This window comes from Lutra lutra, chromosome 2 (genome assembly GCF_902655055.1).
Source record: "Lutra lutra chromosome 2, mLutLut1.2, whole genome shotgun sequence".
NCBI classification, from domain to species: Eukaryota; Metazoa; Chordata; class Mammalia; order Carnivora; family Mustelidae; genus Lutra; species Lutra lutra.
The window spans coordinates 27,542,108-27,566,239 of record NC_062279.1 but is presented as its reverse complement, the minus strand read 5'-3'; positions in this window follow the sequence as shown (position 1 = coordinate 27,566,239).

Sequence of the window (24,132 nt, the reverse complement as noted above, 5' to 3'; positions counted from 1 at the left end):
ATTTTGGATATCAACCCCTTATCAAATCCTTTATTATTTAAAAAAATCCTAAGGTGGGGTGCCTGGGTGGCTCAGTGGGTTAAGTCTCTGACCTCGGCTCAGGTCATGGTCCCAGGGTTCTGGGATTGAGCCCCACATTGGGCTCTCTGCTCAGCAGGAGCCTGCTTCCCCCTCTCTCTCTGTCTGCCTTGCCTCTCTTCCTACTTGCGATCTTTATCAAATTAACAACAAAAAAAAAAATCTCAAGGAAAGGAAAACAATAAGGAAATGTTTTAGTGATCACAACAATAATAAAGAATACAAGCATATTTTCTGCAATATGCTTTCCCATTTCATTTTGAGACTATTGTTAGTAAACAAATCTTATTGTGTTCTCTTTTGTGTAATTAAAATAATAGGTTGTGTAGAATGTTCCTTTATTGTCATATTTCTAGATAATCTTGTTTTAGTCAACTGAAATTATATTTGATTTTAAATGCAAGTACAAACCAAATGTGGGTAGAGGATATGAACAAAAGAACATATCTGATTCTAGTAGACATTTCCAACTAGTCTAGTGTTCATCAAATTAGACATTTTATGGAAATTCAATAATCTTTTTTTTAAAGGTTTTTTATTTATTTATTGGAGAGAGACAGAGATGTGGGACTCCATCCCAGGACCCTGGGATCATGACCTGAGCCAAAAGCAGGTGCTCAACCCACTGAGCCACCCAGGTACCTCTTGAAATTCAATAATCTTGCTAAACATGTGCAAATCAAGTATTAATCCTACTTTAAAAGCATGTTTTATATAAAGAACAACTGTTCCTCAAAAACTAATTCGATGTGCAAAGAATTTAGGTACTTTTCTTTTCACACATTTGTCTTCTCTTCCACATCCCACCCCCTGCCTTTGAACTAACATTTGTGTATTTCTAATGCAGTGGCAATGCTTTATTCTCTATCTCCGATCTGTGGATTGTCTCGGAGCAATGATAATGTCAGCACACATATAAGGTTTCAAACGTGCACAACTGGTACATGTCTATCATGGCTTCTAGAACTGTGGTGTGGTTATAGTAAATGTTCCATGCAGAAAGTTTAAACTTAGGTATTGCATTCCCTTGTGGCATTCTGCCAAACTCAAATGCAGCCACTGTTTCTTATGACATATTAGCAAGAATTTTAGTGGAAAAAGTAACCTGAACACCACTGGCATATTTTTCTATTTTGTAAAACTGCTTTCCTGCTAAGGATAACAGCATTTTTTTTTTTTAATCATAGAGAGGAGGTAAACACAGACTTTTAGCTGAGAAACAAATTTTAAACCCAAGCAAAAATTACTCCATGGTCATATCTATATTAAAGTAATGAAATTAATGAGGTGGTTTATAATTATGTAGTCACAAACTGGTGACCTTCAGGGCAACTCTCTCCCATACCCTCCTTTCTGGGGCATACTTAATGTTTACAAAAACTGTTTTGTACTACTATTAGGTAGGTGAAGCACTATAATCTTCACTCCCCCACAACTTCAGAATCGCCAACGTGATCTGATCTTCCCACTTTTTGACAGTCCTATAGACCTTTGCATTTGTTACCTTGGAAGAATAAACATATAGAGACCTTAGGTATTACACAATGCTGGATTCAAAGCTTGATTCTTCTAATTACTATGTCAACTCTCAAAGACCTATTTCTTCAGCATCATTTGAGAATAACATTTTCAACTTCTAGATTTTTAGAACACAAAAAGTCAGCAAAGAGTGCAAAATGTTTGTCCCTCGGGGGGCGCTAAAAGTGTACCTTCCTTAGCAAGTATAATTATTAATAAATTCTATGTTGAACTATGAGAATTAGAATCCTTTTATATCTTCAAAAGTTCACTTACTTGTCTTCTCAATCCCAAATTCCCTGTCCTTTCTATGTTTTGGATACTTTATTATGAAGTTGCATGAGTTATTTTAAAGTATGGAAAATAATCCTTGGGCGGAATAATCTTTTGCAAGTTCTCTTATGTTCTGGTCTGAATGTTTGTGTTCCTCCAAAATTGGTCTGTTGATGTAATACCCAAAGTGGTTATAGGAGGAGGTGGGACATTTGGGAGGTGATGAGAACAGAGTCCTCATGAATGAGATTGGTGCCTTTATAAATGAGATCCCAGAGAGTTGCTCACCCCTTCCACTGCATGAAACATAAGGACAAGTCTACAACCTGGAAGAGTTTGCAACCATTCCAGCACCCTGATCTCAGATGCCCAGCTTCCAGAACAGTGAGAAGTAAATTTCTGTTGTTTACAAGGTATCCAAGTCTGTGTTTACAAGGTATCTTTTGATACAACTGCCTGAATGGAATTGAGAGATACTCTTGTGTTCTGTGTTTGTAGGGGGACTATCTCCAAGCTCTACGTGCAGCCCTTCAAAGATGCAATGTGATGTTTCATATATGATTTCCCAGGTTAATATAATCTGCATATTTTTGAAAGCACAGAAGAGAAAACAAAGTCATCAAGTGGTAAATGTTATCAAGAGAAACTGGTTTTCAAATGGCAAAACGTATGCATAAGAAACTGTTAGAAAGAGGCAATCTTGAGAACAGATTTAAAAACTGATGGTCATTTCCTGTGTACTTTGAAGAGTACTACAGACTAGGAAAACATTCTTTCTTGCTCACAGGCGGAAACTCCTACTGTCCCTGGGTTGCCAACTTTTCTTGTTTTTCCTTCCCAAACCAGATGACTCCGTACTCTTTTCCCCTAAGGCATATATACCTTTCTAAACTTATTTCTCTCCCTTTTTCCCTTAGGTTATTTTCTTGTCCTGTCTTATTTCACCTCATGCCTCAGGGGATCCTTTCAACACACTTGCAAAGGCCAGGTAGTCCAAAAACAATACTCCCTTTTGTGTCCCATAAACTCCATGCTCCATTCAAATAAGTCAGTTCTAAAATATGTTGAACTTCAGGTTTATGAACATTGTTGGAGGGAGGCAGGAGAGAAGGAAGGTTTGTCAGGGAGCTTTCAGAAGCACACGGCCTGAAAGCAGGGAGAGGAGGGAACAAAAGGTCATGGCTTCTTTCCTTCCAGGGTATGCAAACATCAGTGGGCTCCTGCTTCTTCAGGTCTGACCGATTGATTACCTAGGGCTTCATTCAACGATCTCACACTCCCCCCACCACAGTTTGTAATCACCTTTAACATTGTCTCTGGGGGGGGGGACGCCTGGGTGGCTCAGTCATTAGGCTTCTGCCGTCAGCTCAGGTCATGATCCCAGGGTCTTGGGATCAAGCCTCACATCAGGCTCTATGCTCAGCAGGAAGCCTGCTTCCCCCTCTCTCTGCCTGCCTCTCTGCCTACTTGTGATCTCTGTCTGTCACATAAATAAATAAATAAATCTTTAAAAAAAAAAAAAACCAAAAACATTGTCTCTGGGTGGAGAAGACTTTGCCACACAAAGCCTACTAATACAGGAAACAGAGACACCAAAAGAAGAGTCCTATTTCTTTTAAGCAATGCGTGGAAGCAAAGAAAATCTGTATTGTGACTCCTTTTCACCTTCTCTTGTATATCTCCTCTCTCAGTCACCATATCACCATCAGGCTCCTTCATTGGTATAGGACTCCTTCCTTTGTCCCTGCCCCACAGCACTTCCTGTTTCTCTAAGGACACACATGTAGGACAAGATGGAGCGCTTGCTTACCCATACTGGACTGTCACAGATTGGTTGAATTTAATCATATTTTCTTTTTTCATGCTAAATATAAATTATTTGAGGACAGGGACTGATTCTTCCCATCTGTATATAACTTTCAATATTGAGCACCCTACCCTGAGCATAGGATACCCTACAAATTTTAATTGAATTGGACTATTGTTTTTGCTTTGCTGGGAGAGGAGAATAACAAAGTCCAAATCCATCATGTCAATCCTTCCATTAAAATTGCCATTTCTTTAAATAATTCCCATTAAGGCATTATGGCATTAAGTCAGATATAGTGGCAAAAATCCAGTTTTAGGAGTCAGAAGATAGGGTTTAAATCTCAGTACTCAATTGGGGTTTATATCTCCCTGTTTGAAACTGTGAAATGAAGTAAGGCCCTCCAGAGAAATGCTGTCCAGAATGAAAGGGTTTCATATACTAATGTATAACCCAATCCAGGGAGGATTTGTATTTTAAAAGGGGAATCTGAGACAGGCCAAATATTCACAATAGAGGAATAAATCAAAGGGTAAGGTTTTGTTTTAGAAACCTAGCTGGAACCCTGTCTTCTTCCACATTTAAGAACTTGATTTCCCTCTTATTTTTTTTCTTATATAACTAGAGATATTAATTGTAAAAGCAAAAGTATACAGTACATGATCTTTTGGGATATTTTCTATCTTTTCTAGTAAGTGGGTCTGAAACTTGCTTTAATTGAAAAGGATCCAAAACTTATTCTTCATGAATTTTTTCTGAGAGAAGGCAAAGGAGCCACAGACGAAAGATTAAATCACAGAAAATTAGGCCAACTCCCATATCACTGCCTACTTTTCTTAGTTTTTACATAACTCCAAGAGTCAACTGAAGTTATTGCATCACAGGAAAAGAGAATTATCCATGTAGTTCTTATAACTGTTTAGCAAACGGATGACATTATATTGCAAGCTAGATTGAGTTATGCTAGCAAAGGAGCTATGGCTAGGATTTATTCTCAACAATACTCATTTACCAAATTCATAGGAAGACTACGTGACCATTTTTATTAACATAACTTTATGTTTAGATTCTTGCTAATTACTTACCATGTACTTCGACTGCCTGAGAATGCCACTTTAGGTTTTCATAAGTATTTGAAGAAAACATTAAAGATACTCCCTGTTAAACATAGACTAAACACCACCCCAAAGTAGCCATTCACAAGCTCTCTGTATTTTACTGCTTTTTTTATACTCCTACCTATATTATATAAGAGGTAAAAGCAGGTAAATCCATTAGTTTCTTGCTTTTGTAAAAGACTCATTAAAAATGATTTGAGAAAATTAAGATAGACTTGCACATTTAAAACATCTTTAATGAGATTGGGACTTTAAAGTAAATTGACCCAGAAAGTCCTTTATGTGGAGACAGTTGGGATTCTAATGCAGACAGTGAAAAGGCTGTGGAGCTAAGCTGTAATCATATACTCTATTTTGGCTGTTGGTAATTTACTGAGTGTCTGACTGTTGGTAATTTACACCAAAAGTACTTTGATGTATAAATAATCCAATTTTCTTTTCACTCATGGTTTAGGTACTATGAGAAACACATGCATTATTTCAGACCATTCAAATAAATTATTGCAGCCGGGCTTCAGGGCATAATTTATTCTTGGAGAAATTTTGGTTGAGTGTTTTGAGCTTTTGTTTTCTAAGGATCTCTTTGTAGTCTAAAATTTTAGCATCTCTGTATCTTTCTAGAATGCATGATGTATTGCACAGAAGCCACCAATTCAAATACCTTCATAACCTATAAAGCTCTTAAAATTGTGCCTAATCTCAAAGTCTTTCAAGCTCACTCCAGATGAGGAGCAGTTTCTTTCCTCTTACTCTACTTGTTCCTGAATTGCTTGTGAGCCTTCATTTCTATCTTCAAAACATTGACTAGACTGCTTGTATGTTTCTTGGATACTGGTCGGAAGTTCCTTTGTCCAAGGATATAAATATTTCTTTTATGTTCTAGACAATGTTTCCTGATTATAAATATTTACAGGACAAACCTATATCTAACACATTTAACTTGATCCCTTCTGAGCTTCCTTTGGGAATTTAGATATTTTAATGTTAAATGGAAATTTAAGGTCATTTACTATTTCTCAAAGGCAGACAGGTTGGTATTAAGTCCCCAGTCTTTTAGATATTTCTTTTAATTACCACGAAAGTAAACACACTTCCCTTTTGAGTTGTGTTTCTTCAATTAATGAGATAACAGAGTAGTGTTTATAGGACATTAGCTGCTCCTCAGTGATAGCAAGCAAACTGCAGAAGCTACATCTGTAATTGGTTTTCTGATACAGCCTTAGCAAACACATAAGAGTGAAGTTCATGGAAGGGATAAATGGATTCAGTTACCTTCATACACTGCCTTCAAAGAGTGGTTTAATTATGCTTCCTTATAGCAGCTTCCCTTCCCCCAACCCATTAGGGCCTCTTGATTTATGACACAGTAGTTGTAGCATTCCCAGTAAAGACAGGATTTTCTCCTGTCAGAAAGCATGGCTCCCTGGTGATACTGCTCCAGGAGAGTAAATGAGATTCTAATAGCTCTGGGTTATTACCAAAGGCAGGATCAAGGAAATAACTTTTTTTTTTTCTGTTAATCACACATACCAATGAAAATTCTCAATAAGTTAATTTGTATAAATCATGTTTCAGTTTATACAAAAATTGAAATATGAGACATCAAAAAAGCTTTCTGGCAAGATCACTTTTCTATAGTATCTAAAACACTTTATAGCCTATATGATTGGTTATAATTAGGTATGCATGTTACTTATGTGGATCAAAATAATGTTTGAAAGGCCCAAGAGTCATTTGTTTTACTAATGATGCACACTTTTCTCTTAATCAGTGTCAGGAATTTGCTTCCTTGGTCTTACAAAGGCAAATTCATTTACAATAGAATTTATTGCTGTTTTCTAACTAGATTGTATGTCCAAACCTCCTCATACATGGTTTGCTACTAGTTAGTAATGAAATAAGCATATGCTATAGGCCCTTGTCCTTTAAAAAAACTTCAATGACTTTAAAATTTGTGTCACATTTTGTATCTTATTAATATGACTTATGGGTAAATGAACATCACATATGTATACCTAGCTGAATAAAGCATAAAATCTGTTCCCAAGAAGCCTATGGTCTAAAAGGGGAAACCAACAAGAAATTAGATTATTATAATCTACAGTTGACCATTGAACAGCATGAGGGTTAGGGGCACCGGCCACATGCAGTTAAAAACACTCATATAACTTTTAGCTCCCCAAAAACTTAACTACTAATAGCTTACTGTTGACCAGAAGCCTTACCAATAACATAAGTAATCAATTAACACATTTTTTTGTGTTACATGTATTACATACTCTGTTCTTATAAAAAAGTAGGCTAGGAAAAAGATGTTAAGAAACTTGTAAGGAAAAGAATATATATTTACAGTACTATACTATAAAAATCTGCATATAAGTAGATCCACGTAGTTCAAACTCTTGCTGTCAAGTGTCAACTGTAGTGTGGAAGTAGTATAATCACCGTATAAATATTTATCATGGTATTATAAAGCAGGCATGAGTGTATCTTTGAATAACACTTAAGTCAACACTTTCTGTTTACTCTTTTTATTGTGGATTCCTTAAGTTTAATCACTGGTCATGGATAGCATTGGAAAAAGAGATTTTATGGGTAATTCTGGAGCTACAACAAAGATCCACGTTCTTAGAGTGACTCTTGATAATTCAGTGATCAGAAAAGCATTCTGATTGTGTAACAGTCATTCTCCAGAGGCCACCAAGAACAACAAAACCTCTCCTCTGAGTGGACTTATTCTATCAAGCAAAGATTAGCTTTTGGCCTCTGCTGAGGAGAAAAGTACCCCAAGAATCCTTCATATATACCTCCCTTAAACACATTTCCCCTTCAGGTTGCAAGAATGCCCTGAGCCATGTAAGAAAGAACATCTTTAATTTATAAATTTTTAATCTAATTATATCTGTTATTCTCCATTATAAGTTGTTGGGCAGTGTATTTAATTGAAAATTTACTCTGAATTACAGAAACTAAGAAAACATCCCCAAGATTTGATTCTGATGACTGAAACATTTAAAAGTTCCTATCATCATGTTCCTATCATTTAAAAGTTCCTGTTCTTTGTAAGAGATAGTCAATTTATGTTTACCCATGTGCACAGCAACATTATTCATAATAGACAAGAAGTGGAAGCAATTCAAATGTCCATCAATGGAGGAATGGATAAACAAAATGTGGCATATATATAACAATGGAATATTACTCAGCTTTAAAAAGGAAGGACATTCTGACACATGCTTTAACATGGGTGAACCTTGAGGATATCATGGTGAGGGACACATGACAGTCACAAAGAAACAAATACTGTGTGATATTACTAATATGAGGTTTTTGAAGTAGTCAGATTCTTAGAATGTCGAATGGTGGTTTCAAGGGGCTACAGGGAGAGGGAAAAGAGGAATTGTTAAATGGGTATGAACTCTGCATGACGAAAAAGTTCTGGAGATCCCTTTTACAACCATGTGAATATATTAAACACTCCTGAACTGTATACACTTACAAATGGTTAAAGTGGCAAATTTTATGTTTTTAACCACAATAAAGGAGATAGTAAGTCTACTTTTTTCACATTTGAAAACATTATAGTATCAAAAACCCTGAATTATAAAATCCATACTACACGTAGATTGACTTTGTGAGAATTATACCGGCAAACCAGTAGTAGATGGCAATTTTGAAAGACGCTGCACAGAAAAGGCAATATTAACAGACTAAATAAAATCATGTAATACTGTCCTGGAAAATGATTTAGATGAACACTCAAGATTCTCTCTCTCTCACTTATTCTATGATAGCAAATTTGAAATCTCTTTACAGGCAAAATATAAACTCAGTAAGGAAAATAAAAAAAATCTATTGTTTGGTAAATCAAATATCATAATTAAATTTGGGGGGAAAAGAAATAGGGAGGGAGATATGGAGGGAGAAAGAAAGGAAGAGAATAAAGCCTCAGTGCAAAACTCAGTTCTTAAGCAAAGCTTTATGGTATTCTTGTTATTCCTGCAGAGCCTGTCATCTGAAAGACCCACATTATTAAGGAAGATTAAGGAAGAGACAAACTTTCTGAGATCTAAGTATAATTCTAGAAGCCCAGGTATATCATTCTCTACAAAAGGGAACCAGAGTGTTATCCATTTGCATTTTCCCCAGGGATGTATTTGGCTCTGGAGGCAAACTCTACTATGTACTTAAAATGATTGGTATTAATATTGACTTTCAGACAGGCAAGAAGTTAGAGATGTAATAGGGAAGGACTGGCATGCTTCACGCTCTGTAGTCATTATATTTGTGCAAGATAGTTTGTTGTAAGATGCAAATCATCAAAATGAAATCTAGGAAAATGTTTTGAGCCAATCTTGAACATATGCTTATGGTACCTGTTGAAAACATTTAAGTTTGAGAAGGAGAGGAGAATTAAGAGAGCTATTCCAAGAAGAGTGTCTGTGAATATCAAATTTAGGCACATTTAGTTCTACCAGAGACTAATCTATTAAAAGAAGCTGCTTAGAAATTCTGAGACTATCATCCTTTTCATGGTCACTCCACTGAGAAAAGAATAAAGAAAATGGCTGAGAAACAGATGACTGTAAATAAATACAATGGAATTTTGGCACTACAGAAAACAGATCTGTAATTTGAAGCCTATGAATATGTATACATTTTTATCTTGGAGTCAATGAAATGATGAAGGTAGTAAACACCTTTCTTGAGTTTGTGATCTATAGAAGCATCGTTCTGGCTCTATGTGATATTTTTCCTTTTATCTATTAGAATAAATACTTTTTTACACTTTCTCTTTTTAAAACTAAGAATGGCTGTTCTTTATTTTTTCCTGATTAAAGAAAAAAAAACCTGATAAATGATTATTTGATTGTATTTTTAAAATTTTGATTTAAAGACTTACCATGACTAGATGACAGAACAAAGCAGTTATTTCGCATTCTTAAAGACTTAAACATTGGTTTTCTGTTGCCCAAAAGACCCACAGATCCATAAAAGCAAACAATGACTTCTGTAGTTATGGCTTGACAGAAGGAATGTGAACGAATCTGAGGAAAATACTTTTTTGTCTGCTTTTTGTGAACCAGGTTAAGACCTTTAGTGAACTTTACAGAATTTATTATGCTCTTTGTTTAATGGTGTTGTGTTTTGAGATATAGTTTGGTTTTCAAATAGCACTCAGCAAATATATGTTTTAAGAATTCAATTCTAAATATTTGTTGGCAACTGAAGCTACAGGGAATGATGCTTTGCTTTTGGGATTTTCTTCATCTTTCTCTTTTTTTAATTGTTGAAAAATTACCTGGCATACAGGACACTTTCTAGTGTTTTTCTTAGAATTCCATAAATGGAAGAATTTACTTTTTCTTTCCAATAAACCTTGATGTGTCTCTACGCAAGAAGTAACTCTACTGTTCTGGAAATGAGAATCATCATAGGATCTGGGGAGCAATTTATATCTGGACTGAAGAACAAAGGGGTAGGAGTAATAATACGACATTGTACATACTTGTACCTTTTCACAGTTTGTTTTTTTTTAATCATGTGTGACATTTTATCCTCGCTAAAACTCTGTGAATTAGGGTGGGCATACGGTGAACATCAAAATGTCTAAATGCCTTAGGTTGCACACATATGTACCCACTAGGGAAGCCAAGACTTCTAAATCTAAGTAAGAATATGGACTTAGCTAGAATGTAGGGAAACCTGCTTGCACCCAGGCACACACACACACTCAGGAGCTCTCTCACATGATTTTCCATCTTACTGTGCCCCTCCTCAACTCAAAGTTTACATATATGCAATCCTGTGTTTGTATTCCTTTGGTAATTGCACTATTGTTCCCATTACTTTTTTAAAAATTTTTTAAATTTAAATTCAATTAATTAAGATACAATGCATTATTGGTTTCTGAGGTAGAAGTCAGTGATTATCCATCTTCTATAATATCAATGCTTATTACATCACATACCCTCCTTAATGTCCATCACCCAGTTACCACATCCCTTCCTCCTCTCCAGCAACCCTCAGTTTGTTTCCTATGATCAAGAGTCTCTAATGGTTTTTCTCCCTCTCTGATTTCATCGTGTTTTGTTTTTTTTCCTCTCTTCACCTATGATCCTGTTTTTTTTTTTCTTAAATTCCACATATAAGTGACATCATATGATAGCTGTCTTTCCCTGACTAACTTATTTCACTTAGCATAATACCTTCTAGTTCCATCCATGTCATTGCAAATGGCAAGATTTCATTTTCTGATGGCTGAGTAGTATTCCATTGCATACAGATACAACATCTTCTTTATCCAATCATCTGTTGATGGATATCCGGGCTCTTTCCATAGTTTGGCTATTGTGGACAATGCTGCTATAAACATTCGGGTGCACGTGCCCCTTCGGATCACTACATTGTATTTTTGATGTAAATATCCAGTAGTGCAATTGCTGGGTCATAGGATAGCTCTATTTTCAACTTTTTGAGAAGCCGTTATACTGATTTCCAGAGTGGCTGTACCAGCTTTCATTCCCACCAACAGTATAAGAGGCTTCCCCTTTCTCCACATCCTTGCCAATAATTGTCATTACCTGACTTGTTAATTTTAGCCATTGTGACTGGTGTGAAGTGGTATCACATGGAGGTTTTGATTTGTAGTTCCCTAATGTCAAGGGCTGTGGAACATTTTTCCATATGTCTGTTGAACAGTTGGATGTTTTCTTTGGGGAAATGTCTATTCATGTCTTCTGCCCATTTCTTTTTTTTTTTTTAAAGATTTTATTTATTTATTTGAGAGAGAAATAGTGAGAGAGAGCATGAGAGAGGAGAAGGTCAGAGGGAGAAGCAGACTCCCCATGGAGCTGGGAGCCCGATGCGGGACTTGATCCCGGGACTCCAGGATCATGATCTGAGCCGAAGGCAGTCGTCCAACCAACTGAGCCACCCAGGCGTCCCTTCTGCCCATTTCTTGATTGGATTATTTGTTCTTTGGGTGTTGAGTTTGATGAGTTCTTTATACATTTTGGATGCTAGCCATTTATCTAATATGTCATTTGGAAGTATTCTCCCATTCTGTTGGTTGTCTTTTGGTTTTGTAGACTCTTTCCTTTGCTGTGCAAAAGCTTTTTACATTGATTAAGTCCTAATAGTTCATTTTTGCCCTTGTGTCCCTTGCCTTTGGAGATGTGTCTAACAAGATTTGCTGGGGCCAAGGTCACAGAGGGTGCTGCCAGTGTTCTCCTCTATGGTTTTGATGGATTCCTGTCTCACATTTAGGTTTTTCATCCATTTTGAGTCTATTTTTGTGTATGGTTTAAGAAAATGGTCCAGTTTCATTCTTTTTCATGTGGTTGTCCAATTTACCTAGCACCATTTACTGAAGAGACTTTCCTTTTTCCATTGGATATTCTTTCCTGTTTTGTCAAAGTTAATTGACCATAGAATTGAGGGTCCATTTCTGTGTTTCCTGTTCTGTTCCACTGATCTGGGTATCTGTTTTTGTGCCAGTACCATACTGTCTTGATGATTACAGCTTCCTAATAGACATTGAAGTCCGGGAATGGGATGTCATTCATTTTGGTTTTCTTTTTTCAACATTCCATTGGCTATTTGGGGTCTTTTGGGGTTCCATACAAGTTTTAGGATTACTTGCTCTCTGAAAAAAACAGTGATTGCATTGAATGTGTAGATTGCTATAGGTAGCATAGACATTTTAACAATATTTGTTCTTCCAATCCATGACCATGGAACATATTTTACATTTGTTTTTTCCTCAGTTTTTTTTTCATGAGTGTTCTGTAGTTTTCTGAGTACAGATCTTTTGCCACTTTGGTTAGATTTATTCCTGGTACTTAAGGTTTTGGGTGCAATTGTAAATGGGATCAGCTTCTTAGTTTCTTTTTCCTCTGTCTCATTATCAGTGTATAGAAATGCAACTGATTATTGTGCACTGATTTTATATCCTGCCATTTTGCTGAATTCATGGATGAGTTCTAGCAATTTGGTGGTGAAGTCTTTTGGGTTTTCCACATAGAGTATCATGTCTTCTGCAAAGAGTGAGAGTTTGATTTCTTTGCTGATTCAGATGCCTTTTATTTCTTTTTCTTGTCTGATTGCTGAGGCTAGGACTTACAGTACCATGTTGAACAGCAGTGGTGAGAGTGGACATCCCTGACATGGTCCTGACCTTAGGCAAAAAGCTCACAGTTTTTCCCCAGTGAGAATGATATTCTCTGAGGGTTTTTCATAGATAGCTTTTATGATATTGAGGTATGGGCCCTTTATCTCTACACTGTAAAGAGTTTGAGTTAAGAAAGGACACTGTACTTTGTCAAATGCTTTTCTGCATCTTTGAGCAGATCATATGGTTCTTGTCCTTTATTTATTTATTATTTATTATTATTTTTTTCATTTTTTAAATCTTTTTTTAAATTTATTTTCAGCATAACAGTATTCATTGTTTTTGTACCACACCCAGTGCTCCATGCAGTCCATGCCCTCTCTAATACCCACCACCTGGTTCCCCCAACCTCCCACCCCCCCACCTCTTGTCCTTTATTTTTGTAGTGTATCACTTTGATTGATTTATGGATGTTGAACCACCTCTGCAGCCCAGGAATAAATCCCACTTGATTATGGTGAATAATTCTCTTAATGTACTGTTGGATCCTATAGGCTAGCATTTTGGTGAGACTTTTTGTATTCATGTTCACCAGGGATATTGGTCTGTAATTCTTCTTTGTGGGGTCTTTGGTTTGGGGATCAAGATAATGCTGGCCTCAGAGAAAGAGTTTGGAAGTTTTCCTTCCATTTCTATTTTTTGAAACATCTTCAGAAGAATAGGTAGTAATTCTTCTGTAAATATTTGGTAGAATTCCCCTGGGAATCTATCTGGCCTTGGACTCTTTCTTGGTGGGAGAGTTTTAATGATGGCTTCAATTTCCTTGCTTGTTATGGGTCTGTCCAGGTTTTCTATTTTTTCCTGTTTCAGTTTTGGTAATTTATACTTCTCTAGGAATGCATCCATTTCTTCCAGATAGTCTAATTTGTTGGCATCTAGTTGCTCATAATATGTTCTTATAATTGCATTTCTTTGGTATTGGTTGTGATCCCTCTTCTTTCATTAATTATTTACTTGGGTCCTTTCTCTTTTCTTTTTGATAAGTCTGACCAGGGGTTTATCAATCTTATTAATCTTTCAAAGAACCAGCTCCAATTTCATTGATATTTCATTGATCTGTTCTGTTCTTTTGGTTGCTATTTCATTTATTTCTGCTCTAATCTTAATTATTTCTCTTAGCCTTCTGGGTTTAGGCACCATACGCTGTTGTTTCTTCAACTCCTTTAGGTTTAAGGTTATGTTGTGTATTTGAGATCTTTCTTGTTTCTTTAGAAAGGTTTGTATTGCTATATACTTCCTTCTTAGGACCTCCTTTACTGCATCCTAAAGGTTTTGAACAGTTGTGTTTTCATTTTCATTTGTTTCCAATGCATTTTTTAAATTATGGATAAAAGACCTCAATGTGAGACAGGAATCCATCAGAATCCTAGAGGAGAATATAGGCAGTAACCTCTTCGACATCAGCCACAGCAACTTCTTTCAAGATATGTCTCCAAAGGCAAAGGAAACAAAAGCGAAAATGAACTTTTGGGACTTCATCAAAATCAAAAGCTTCTGCACAGCAAAGGAAACAAAATCAACAAAACAAAGAGGCAACCCACAGAATGGGAGAAGATATTTGCAAATGACAGTACAGACAAAAGGTTGATATCCAGGATCTATAAAGAACTCCTCAAACTCAACACACACAAAACAGACAATCATATTAAAAAATGGGCAGAAGATATGAACAGACACTTCTCCAATGAAGACATACAAATGGCTATCAGACACACGAAAAAATGTTCATCATCACTAGCCATCAGGGAGATTTAAATTAAAACCACATTGAGATACCACCTTACACCACTTAAATTGTTCTTTAATTTCCTGGTTGACCTATTCATTCTTTAGTAGGATGCTCTTTAGCCTCCATGTATTTCTTTAGTAGGATGCTCTTTAGCCTCCATGTATTTGAGTTCTTTCCAAATTTCCTCTTGTGATTGAGTTCAAGTCTCAAAGAATTAGAGTTCAAAAATATGCAGGGAATGAGCCCAGTCTTTTGGTACCAGTTGAGACCTGATTTGTGATCCAGTAGTTGATCTGTTCTGGGGAATGTTCCATGTGCACTTGAGAAGAATATGTGTTCTGTTGATTTGGGATGGAATGTTCTGAATATATCTGTGAAGTCCATCTGGTCCAGTATGTCATTCAAAGCCCTTGTTTCCGTGTTGATCTTCTGCTTAGATGATCTGTCCATTGTAGTGAGTGGGGTGTTGAAGTCCCCTACTATTATTATATTATTGACGTGTTTAATTTTGTTAATAACTGGTTTATATAATTGGCTGCTGCCATGTTAGGGACATAAATATTTACAATTGCTAGATCTTCTTGTTGGATAGACCCTTTAATTATGATATAGTATCTTTCCTTCTCTCTTATTACAGTCTTTGGTTTAAAATCTAATTTGTCTGATATAATGATTGCCACCCTAGCTTTCTTTTGTTGTCCATTATCATGATAACTGGTTTTTGATCCCCTCGCTTTCAGTCTGGATAGGTCTTTGGGCATAAAATGAGTCTCTTGAAGACAACATATTGATGAGCCTTCCTTTCTTATCCAGTCCGATACCCTGTGTCTTTTGATAGAGATATTTAGCCCATTTCTCATCCAGAGTAACTATTGAAAGATGAATTTAGTGCCCTTATTACCTATAAAGTCACTGTTTCTGTTTATTGTCTCTGTTCCTTTCTGGTCTGTATTACCTTTGGGCTCTCTCTTTGCTTGAAGGATCCCACTTCTCTGTGAGTCTTCAGAGAAAAGCAGTCAACACTCCTGTCTTTCTGGTTTCCTACCACACTGTGCTCACCCAACCTGTGACCAAGCATTTCTCAGGTACACAACCCCATTTGGAGTCTCTAAACCCTGCAGACTTCTTTTTTTTTTTTTTTTTTTTTTTTTTTTTTTTTTTTTTTTTTTTTTTTTTAGATTTTATTTATTTATTTGACAGAGAGAAATCACAAGTAGGCAGAGAGAGAGAGGAGGAAGCAGGCTTCCCGCTGAGCAGAAAGCCCGATGCGGGGCTCGAACCCAGGACCTGGGATCATGACCTGAGCCGAAGGCAGCAGCCCAACCCACTGAGCCACCCAGGCGCCCTAAACCCTGCAGACTTCTATGGGTCATTCCCGTGCAGTCCTTCCAGGGAGAAAAGGAGGTCTTGCCATTCATTTTGCTTGTTGGGTCCTGCTCGGAGAGCAGTCACCTGACTGTACTATGGTTTGGGGTTTATTGCAACCCTGAGCTGAAAGCCCAGTCCTGGGTTGACTGATTGCAGCCAGCTTCCCAGTTCCAATGCCCAGGAGCTCTGCCACACTCAGGCATACCTCGTCTTTCTGCAACCCCAAGGATCCTGAGACCACACTGCTCCAGCTGATTCTGTCCCACTTAGCTACCTGAGTGTCTTTCAGGTCGGGATGTCCTGCACAGGAGTAGACTTCTAAAAGTTCTGATTTCATGCTCTGTTGCTGTATCACTTTCTGGTAGCTGGCTTATGGAGGCTACCTCTTGCCATGGTTTATCTTCCCATATATGACCTCAGATTCACTTCTCCACACCTCCTACCTTGCAGAGAGTGGTCAATTTTCTATTTGTAGAGTTGCAGCCAGTCTTTTCTTATATCTCCAGTTGAGTTTGCACATGTTGGGAATGATTTGATAGCTATATAGCTGAGTTCCTGGGACCAGATGATACTAAGGTCTCCTATTCCTCCACCATCTTGCTTTCTCCCTCCCCCATTACTCTTCATAATTCTCTGCCCCTCTTGGATCCACACCTCTTGCCATTTGACTAGAGACAGAATGTTTTTGCCAGTGTTAATGAAGCTAGGCTTGGCCATATTATTTGCTTTGGCAAACAGTCAGTAGAGGGAGTCAGTTCCAGTGTGCTGTTTCTGCACATTAGCTCAGGAAGCAGTGCATGTTATGGCCAGCCCCTATTGTTCTCCTGGTTTGGGATGGCCTGCTGGTCCAAGAGAATGAAAGATCAATGAAGCATAACTGAATCCAACTTGAAGCTCAGAGCCAGACTAGCTGAGCTCAGTCTAGATGGGTTGATTCTCTGATATCTCCCAACCATGTGTTAGAGAGTAGTGTTTGCAACAGGAGGCCACTAAGTTGCGTGTGGTTTGTTCGCAGCATTGCCTTTGCACTAGCTAACTTATAACCTGTGTACTATCAGCAGTCATGAAACATTTTCTAATCCATCAAAGGTTGTGAACCTAAATGTAAAAAAAGTCTGTTGCCTTTTCTATTCTTGGGATAGAGTAAGTTAAAGTAACCTCTTGGACTTAAAGGAAATGAGCTCAATAATATTCATTGTTACATAATGAACAGCTCTGTTAAATTCTTGGTGTCATGATTTAATCATACTTTGCTGACCTTCAGTATTCTTCATAAAATGGAAAAGGTGATACCTCTTAATTATTAATTAATAATACCACTTAATTCTGCCTCTTGGAATTCACCTGCTCATTTACTAACTTTTTCAATTAATAGTTATTGAAAACCTATACATTTTCTAGAATATACATACAACAATGAATAAGATACAGTCCCTGATGACTAAGCTTTCTAAACTATGAGGTACTAAAGGGAAAAAAAGTTACTTTTCAATACAACAAATACTATAATGAAGTTAAGTGCTTGGGAATTTAGGTATATAGGGAAAGATATGTCAGGTAGGAGAAGGAATATTTGAGTTGAAATTTAAAGGACTGGGAGAAGAGGAGGGGAGATATGTCCACAGAAGCTTAATAAATACAAACAAAAAAGTAATAACTTTGCATTAAATAAAGCTTTATAAATAACCTTAACCATGTGATCAAAAGTGATATAACCAATAACAGTACAAATAAATATCTTTTACCTCCTGATATGAAACATTGAAAAGACCAGAATATTACTTATATGGTTTTTTCTTTTTATTGTTGCTAAAAATGCATAACCTGAATCTAATCACAAGGAAATAGAAGACAAGCCTAAATTAACAAAGATTCTACAAGATAACTAGCATGTACTCTAAAAAAATGTGAATGTTATGAAAGACAAAGGAAAACTGAAGAAATGTGCCAGATTAAAGGAGACTAAAGAAACATGACACCTGGATGCATTTGCCACTGGGACACTGGCAAAATCTGAACAAGGTCTGTAGAGGATATAACAGTAGTTTTTTGACAGTTGCACCAGGGCTAGAAAAAACCCCAATGTCTGCTTTGAAACAAATACTGAAGTATTTAGAAGGAAATGGGTAAAATGTATGTGCCTGCATGCATGTGTGCATGTTGTGTGGAGATGGAGAAAGAGGTAGAAAGAGGGATAGATAAAGTAAATATAGTAAAATATTAGTTTTTGAGGCATCTGGGGAAAAGGTATATGGGAATTCTTTGTGCAATTCTTACAACTTTTATAAGAGTCGGAAATTTTGTAAAAAATAAATATTGAGGCAAAATGAGACAAAAGGATGAGAGAAAGGGTTGAGCCTGGAGTGTGGCAAGGGTAGAATTAAAGGTATAGGAAACATTCAGGCTCAATCATAGGTACTTGCCCAAGTTAGGCATGGCCAATGAGTCTTTCTGTCCTGCATTTTAAATGCAGTATATCACTGTGGAATTAGAATACTGACTTTCTTACACAAGAATAAAATCCACATAGTTGCAATCAGCTCTGTGGATTGCATTAGTGTTGATTTCCTGGGTCTGATATTGTGCCATAATTTTGTCAGATGTTACCAGTGGGGGAGACTGAGTACCCCCTATACATCTTTTTGTGACTTCCTGTCAATCTATAATCACTTCAAAATAAGGATTATTTAACTGCCTTTGTAAACCTTTCTTCAAAAGAAGACGAAACCTCATATATTTTTTCAACTTCATATTAAAGTGAATGACTGTATATGCTCTAAACAAAACTTTTAAAATTTATGTTAGCAATCAATTTAAACAGCTTTTAAATTTAGTATAAAGCCATTTCTCTAATATTCCTTTTTGAGGTCACAAAGATTCTCTTCTTGACCAAACTTAGGTAGGATCCTTTAAACCCTCTTCTCAACTAGGTCTCAACCTTGACCTATGAAGACTTAAACAAATCCTAACATCATCTCTAAGAACCAGGGGCCACGACACTCGGCCCCACCCTCCCACCCCAAGTTCCTGCCTGGGAAAGCTCAAGTCTGCCAAAAGAATCTACTGTTTGCTCCAGCCAACACTTGAAGATGGGGCTCTGGTTTCTCCTTCTCTGTGGGAGGGTAGCAGCCTCAATTCGAAAAGCACCAACTACCAAACCCAGATGGGTTTGACATGAATGAGTCCCCCTTCCTGCTTTTAATTCTTCACTTCTCTGACTTTATTCAAACTATAGGTCATGCCTTCCCTAATTCCCTCATTTTCTCTTTAAAACACCCATTTACATCTGTGCAAATCAAACTTGAGTTCAGTTCATGCTGGACTCTTTTCCCTATGATGGTAGTTATTACTGATTAAAATCCATCCTTCCCATTTTCACTAGTATCCAACTTTGTTTATTTTTGGCAGAGGTTAAATTTTTTTTATTTGCTTCATAATGAGAGCACCCAAATTGCCATAAATGCCAGAGGACTCAACATTTAAGAAAACCTCCCACAAAACACACTAATAGTTACTGGTATGGACCAACTATTGTGTGTCAGATATTTTGTACCCATTTAATCTCATTCAATGCTCATTATAGCCGTGTGAAAACCAACCAACCAACACCAACAGGATTCATAGGTGAACTCAACATGTTTATAACCCAAGCTCCTGCTTGTGCTGCTATGGCTGGTCAGGCTGTAGGATGCAAATGATTGTGAATCCCCCAAGGGAGCTCCATATTAAATAGAGACAAAAAAAGGCATGACTGTATTAAAGATTCTTCCTTGTGTTTTGAAACTGGATTGCTGACAAGGTTTAAGCTTAACCTCCCCCACCTTCCTTTAAGTCCCACAGGTGTGCAAGCTGATGAGAAAGTTGGGGAGCTCCGTCCTCTGGCACCAACAGGCTGCACATATGACACTAGAGTATCTCTATCCCAGTGCACCCTCTAGTCACCTGTCAAAAAAAATCCAAACCAATCTCTTTTCTTGCTCTCCTAAGCTGTCATGGGGTCTACTTGAGAAGTTTTCCTCGCTTCCCCCACGTGCCTCACTATATGAGAAATCAATCTTTTGACCTTTGTGTGTCACAGGTCATCCGTCTTGACACCCAAGCCAAATATTGTGTAAGAGAGTTCATCTTAGTCCTTCAGAGTAGCCACAATGATGATAGACCCCTTAAATCTTTAAATTTAAATCAATATATTTTAAAGTATTTTCAATTTGCTTAATAGTAAAATCATAGGAGAAACTTCTCTCTAAAATGGAGCCCATCAGTAATAGATATTCAGTTGACATAAAAGCAGCAAGAATTCACTGTGCAAGTGGATGTTGACACTGTGCATATTGTCCAGTAACTGGGAAAATTCCAACCTTCATTGTCAAAGATGCAAAAATCTCTGGTTGTTAAAAGCAGCTTGGAATGAATGCCCTTCATGTGAAAAGAACACATTTACAAAAACACAGTTGGTGTGTATTTTCTCCTGGAGGGAATATATATTTCTTTAGGGAACTTAGCAATGGTTATGAAAACAGTATAAAATCTGTCAGGATTCCATTATGGCCCCATTTTATACTTTCATTTCCAATAAATATTTTGTACTCATTACTGACTTTTGACTTTGGGTGTGATAGAAAGAAAACATAAAAGCATGAAATAGTGGTTATAATTTTCAGTTAAAAATTACTTTAATGTTTCTTGGGAATAACATCTCTTCTAATAAAAAGATCATAATAAAAAAAAGTTAAAAGTCAATGCTGTCAGAAAAACTAAATTCTCTCAAATTCTCTTAAAACAAAGACAAATAAACTTTTACACATTCTTTGCTTTGGCATTCCCATAATTGCCTATGTGGTGTTTTAAACACAAATGATCAGATAGAAGGAGAAAATTAGTAGAAAGTCAAATTTTAGGCAGAAATTGAGCAGCACAGTTCAGTATTAATAGAAGTCTGGTAATCGAATTCCCATGCCGCATTCACACATTACTCCCAATAAAAAGAAATACCAGTTTCAGAAGCAGTATAATTGCCATCTGCTATAATTTTGCCCCTTGTGGTGAGATAAAGAGCATGTTTTTCACATGCATGAAGCAACATATATGGATATTTCTGTGTTACAGTACAAGATGGAAAGAGCCTCTGATGAAACTCTCCCGCTTACCATGAGTATTTAAATTATTTTCCTCCAGTTATGTTTGAAGGACTCATGCACAGTATTTCCATCAAATAAGCTGAACAGATTCAGTATCTCCCCTCTGAGAATTTAGGCTATAAATCAGCCCATATTCAAATGTATATGCTTTGAATGGGGTAACTCAGCTTGAAAACAGCCATAAAACATCTGTAAATACTGTTTATGAGGGTGGGAAGTTTTAATGCTCTACTTCATTCATTGCTGGACAACACTGTTATCCAACAGCACTATTATTTACATGCAGCTGGGAAGCGTATCAAATATAAAGAAGATAGGAATAATAGAAAGTCAATGGGCAGCCATGAATAATTTCCATTTACTCATTTAAAATTTTATTAAGTAATTATTATTCATTTCTTAGACATTGGACAGCAAATGGTGTACAAGGTGTCTGCGTTTAAGGAACTAACACTCTAGGAAAGGACATGGAAATCTGCATGCCTTCCTGCAATGTGGGGCAACCAGTTCAGCAACAGAACTATGTACCAGATGCAGTAGAAATAGTTTGGCTCTGGTGGCCGAAGGAAGGCAGGGAGGACATTTAAGCCTGGGGTGCAAGAAAGGGAGTCAGGGAGGAGGTGAGAAGAAGGGTGTGGGACATGGTTAAGGATCAAGGGTAAGTCCAAACTAAAGAAACATGGAAGAGTATGACAGAGTCTGGTGCCACGATCACATTGTCTGGTGAGTTGCTGAGAGCTGAGATTGTTTTATAGGAGAGACTGGTGGTCTGGGAGTTTCTGAAAGTTATATAGTCTACATAAATAAGCATGGGGGAAATGTATCAGTCAAGGTTTGGTATGAGAACCACAAACAACTCCGGATATTTTAAGCAGAAAGGCAGTTAATACAGCCAGTTAGATGTTTGTAAGATCTGTAAAAGGATAGGTCTGGGTTTAATCTCTTGGAATTACACAAAACAACACACACAGAACAGAAAATAGAACTACTATCTCTGAGGTGACTGTACCGGAACTTTGCTGGAAATAAGAAGCTAAAACCACTTCCTCTGCCGCCATTGCCTCTAAATATCCAGGAGTCCACACACTGGACACTGACTGGGTGCTAGGGGAACTTCATATTCCCATGAGCTTGCCGGCTGGAAGCACCATCCAAAACTTTCAGGAAGATGGACTCTGTTCACCTCTGCCTTTCAAATTTCTCATGATTGCATCAGTCCAGAATCCTGGCATCAAAGAAGTGGGGAAAGTATAACTTTTAGCTTTCCAATCTTCTTCTCTCCCAGATAGGGAAAAGACATAAGGGAGTTTGAGTGAACCAAAACAGAGTGTCTAAACTGTTTAGAATTGCTAGAAAAAGGAAGAAAAGAGAAATTGCTCTCCTCTACTTAACTAGGAAAGCTCAAGAATGGAGAGCATGAGAGCTCTCTGAAGAAGGCAAAGAAAGATTCTGAGCAAACAAAGAAGAAGAATTTATTTCAGTCCTACAGATGTGTATGAGGGAAGAAAAGAAGCTGAAATTCAAAATAAAAATTTAAGGGAGTTGTAAATGTACACTTGTCTGCCACTGAATGGGACCCTGTCACCTGAGAAGGCAAAAGATGGGGAGGTAACTGGGCAGCCCACAGCAGGTGGATTCTGGAGTATGTAGCAGTCGGTGTTCTTGCCCAGGAAGGTGAGGTTATTTAAAACAATTCATGAGGCTATCTCCCCAGTCCATGGAAACTGGGATACAAAAACCATGTCAATCTCATTTATTACAAAAACATGCCCGCTGGACAGGAATGGTTGGTATAGAAGAGCAGAAGTCAGCGTGTCAGTGTGAGTGTAGCTGTGGGAGCAGAAGTGCACCCAGGCCACTCACTCAGAAAGTGTGCTATCCATGCAGCGAGAATGCTGTAGTCAGTTTTCACAACACTTTGATGACATTCGTATACCTCACTTATCTTCCCTTGACCCGAATTGAAAACCACAAGGCGTCTTTGAGAAAAATGCTGGCCTTCTGCTAACTCAATATCAGGAAATACATACTTCAGATAGGAGTGAGAAGAAGACATCCCTCATTATAAATATATACATTTATATTCTGCCTTATAGACCTTCACACCATGCCCATGCCAGAGGAACTCTCATCTGTGGTCAGGCAATGTTCAAATGTCTGGGAAAAGGAGGCTGAGATTCAGATACTAGAGAGTGATGAAGGAGCCCTGAGAGGCTGAAGACCTAAGCAACAGGCTGATCTGTATCTCCCGCAAGTATGAAGGGTCCAAGGAAGGCTTAGAGACACAGTGTTACCTCTAAAGTCACAGTTAAATTATTACACTATAATGTCTAGCTAAGTAGGATTTACCTATGCCTTTGACAGGAAAGAACCTCTGGGAACTGGCTCTTAAAATAGAAAATTTATTCATCTGAGAGAGAATAAGAGAGAGGGCACAAGCAGGGGAGAGACAGAAGCAGACTCCCGACTGAGCTAGGAGTCCCACACGGGGCTCGAGCCCAGGACTTAGAGATCATGACCTGAGCAGAAGACAGAAGCTTGACTCCCTGAGCCACCCAGGTGCCCCACCTTCCCTCCACTCATGCTCTCATGATCTCTCTCTAAAATAAATCAATCTTAAAAAAATAAAACAAAATAGAAAGTGAAATTAGATGGAGGAATCTCCTCTCTCTGTGTTAGCTTCCTTGTGTAACTTCCAAATCATGTCCACGTGTGCAGGCAGGTATTTTATCCTAAATATCCCACCATGATTTTATTTTTGTTTTGTTGCTCTTTTGGAATGGAGCATGATAGTTGGATTCTACAAAGGTCTGTTAGAGGGGGCACCTGGGTGGCTGAGTGGGTTAAGCCTCTTCCTTCGGCTCAGGTCATGATCTCGGGGTCCTGGGATTGAGTCCCGCATAGGGCTCTTTGCTCTGCGGGGAGCCTGC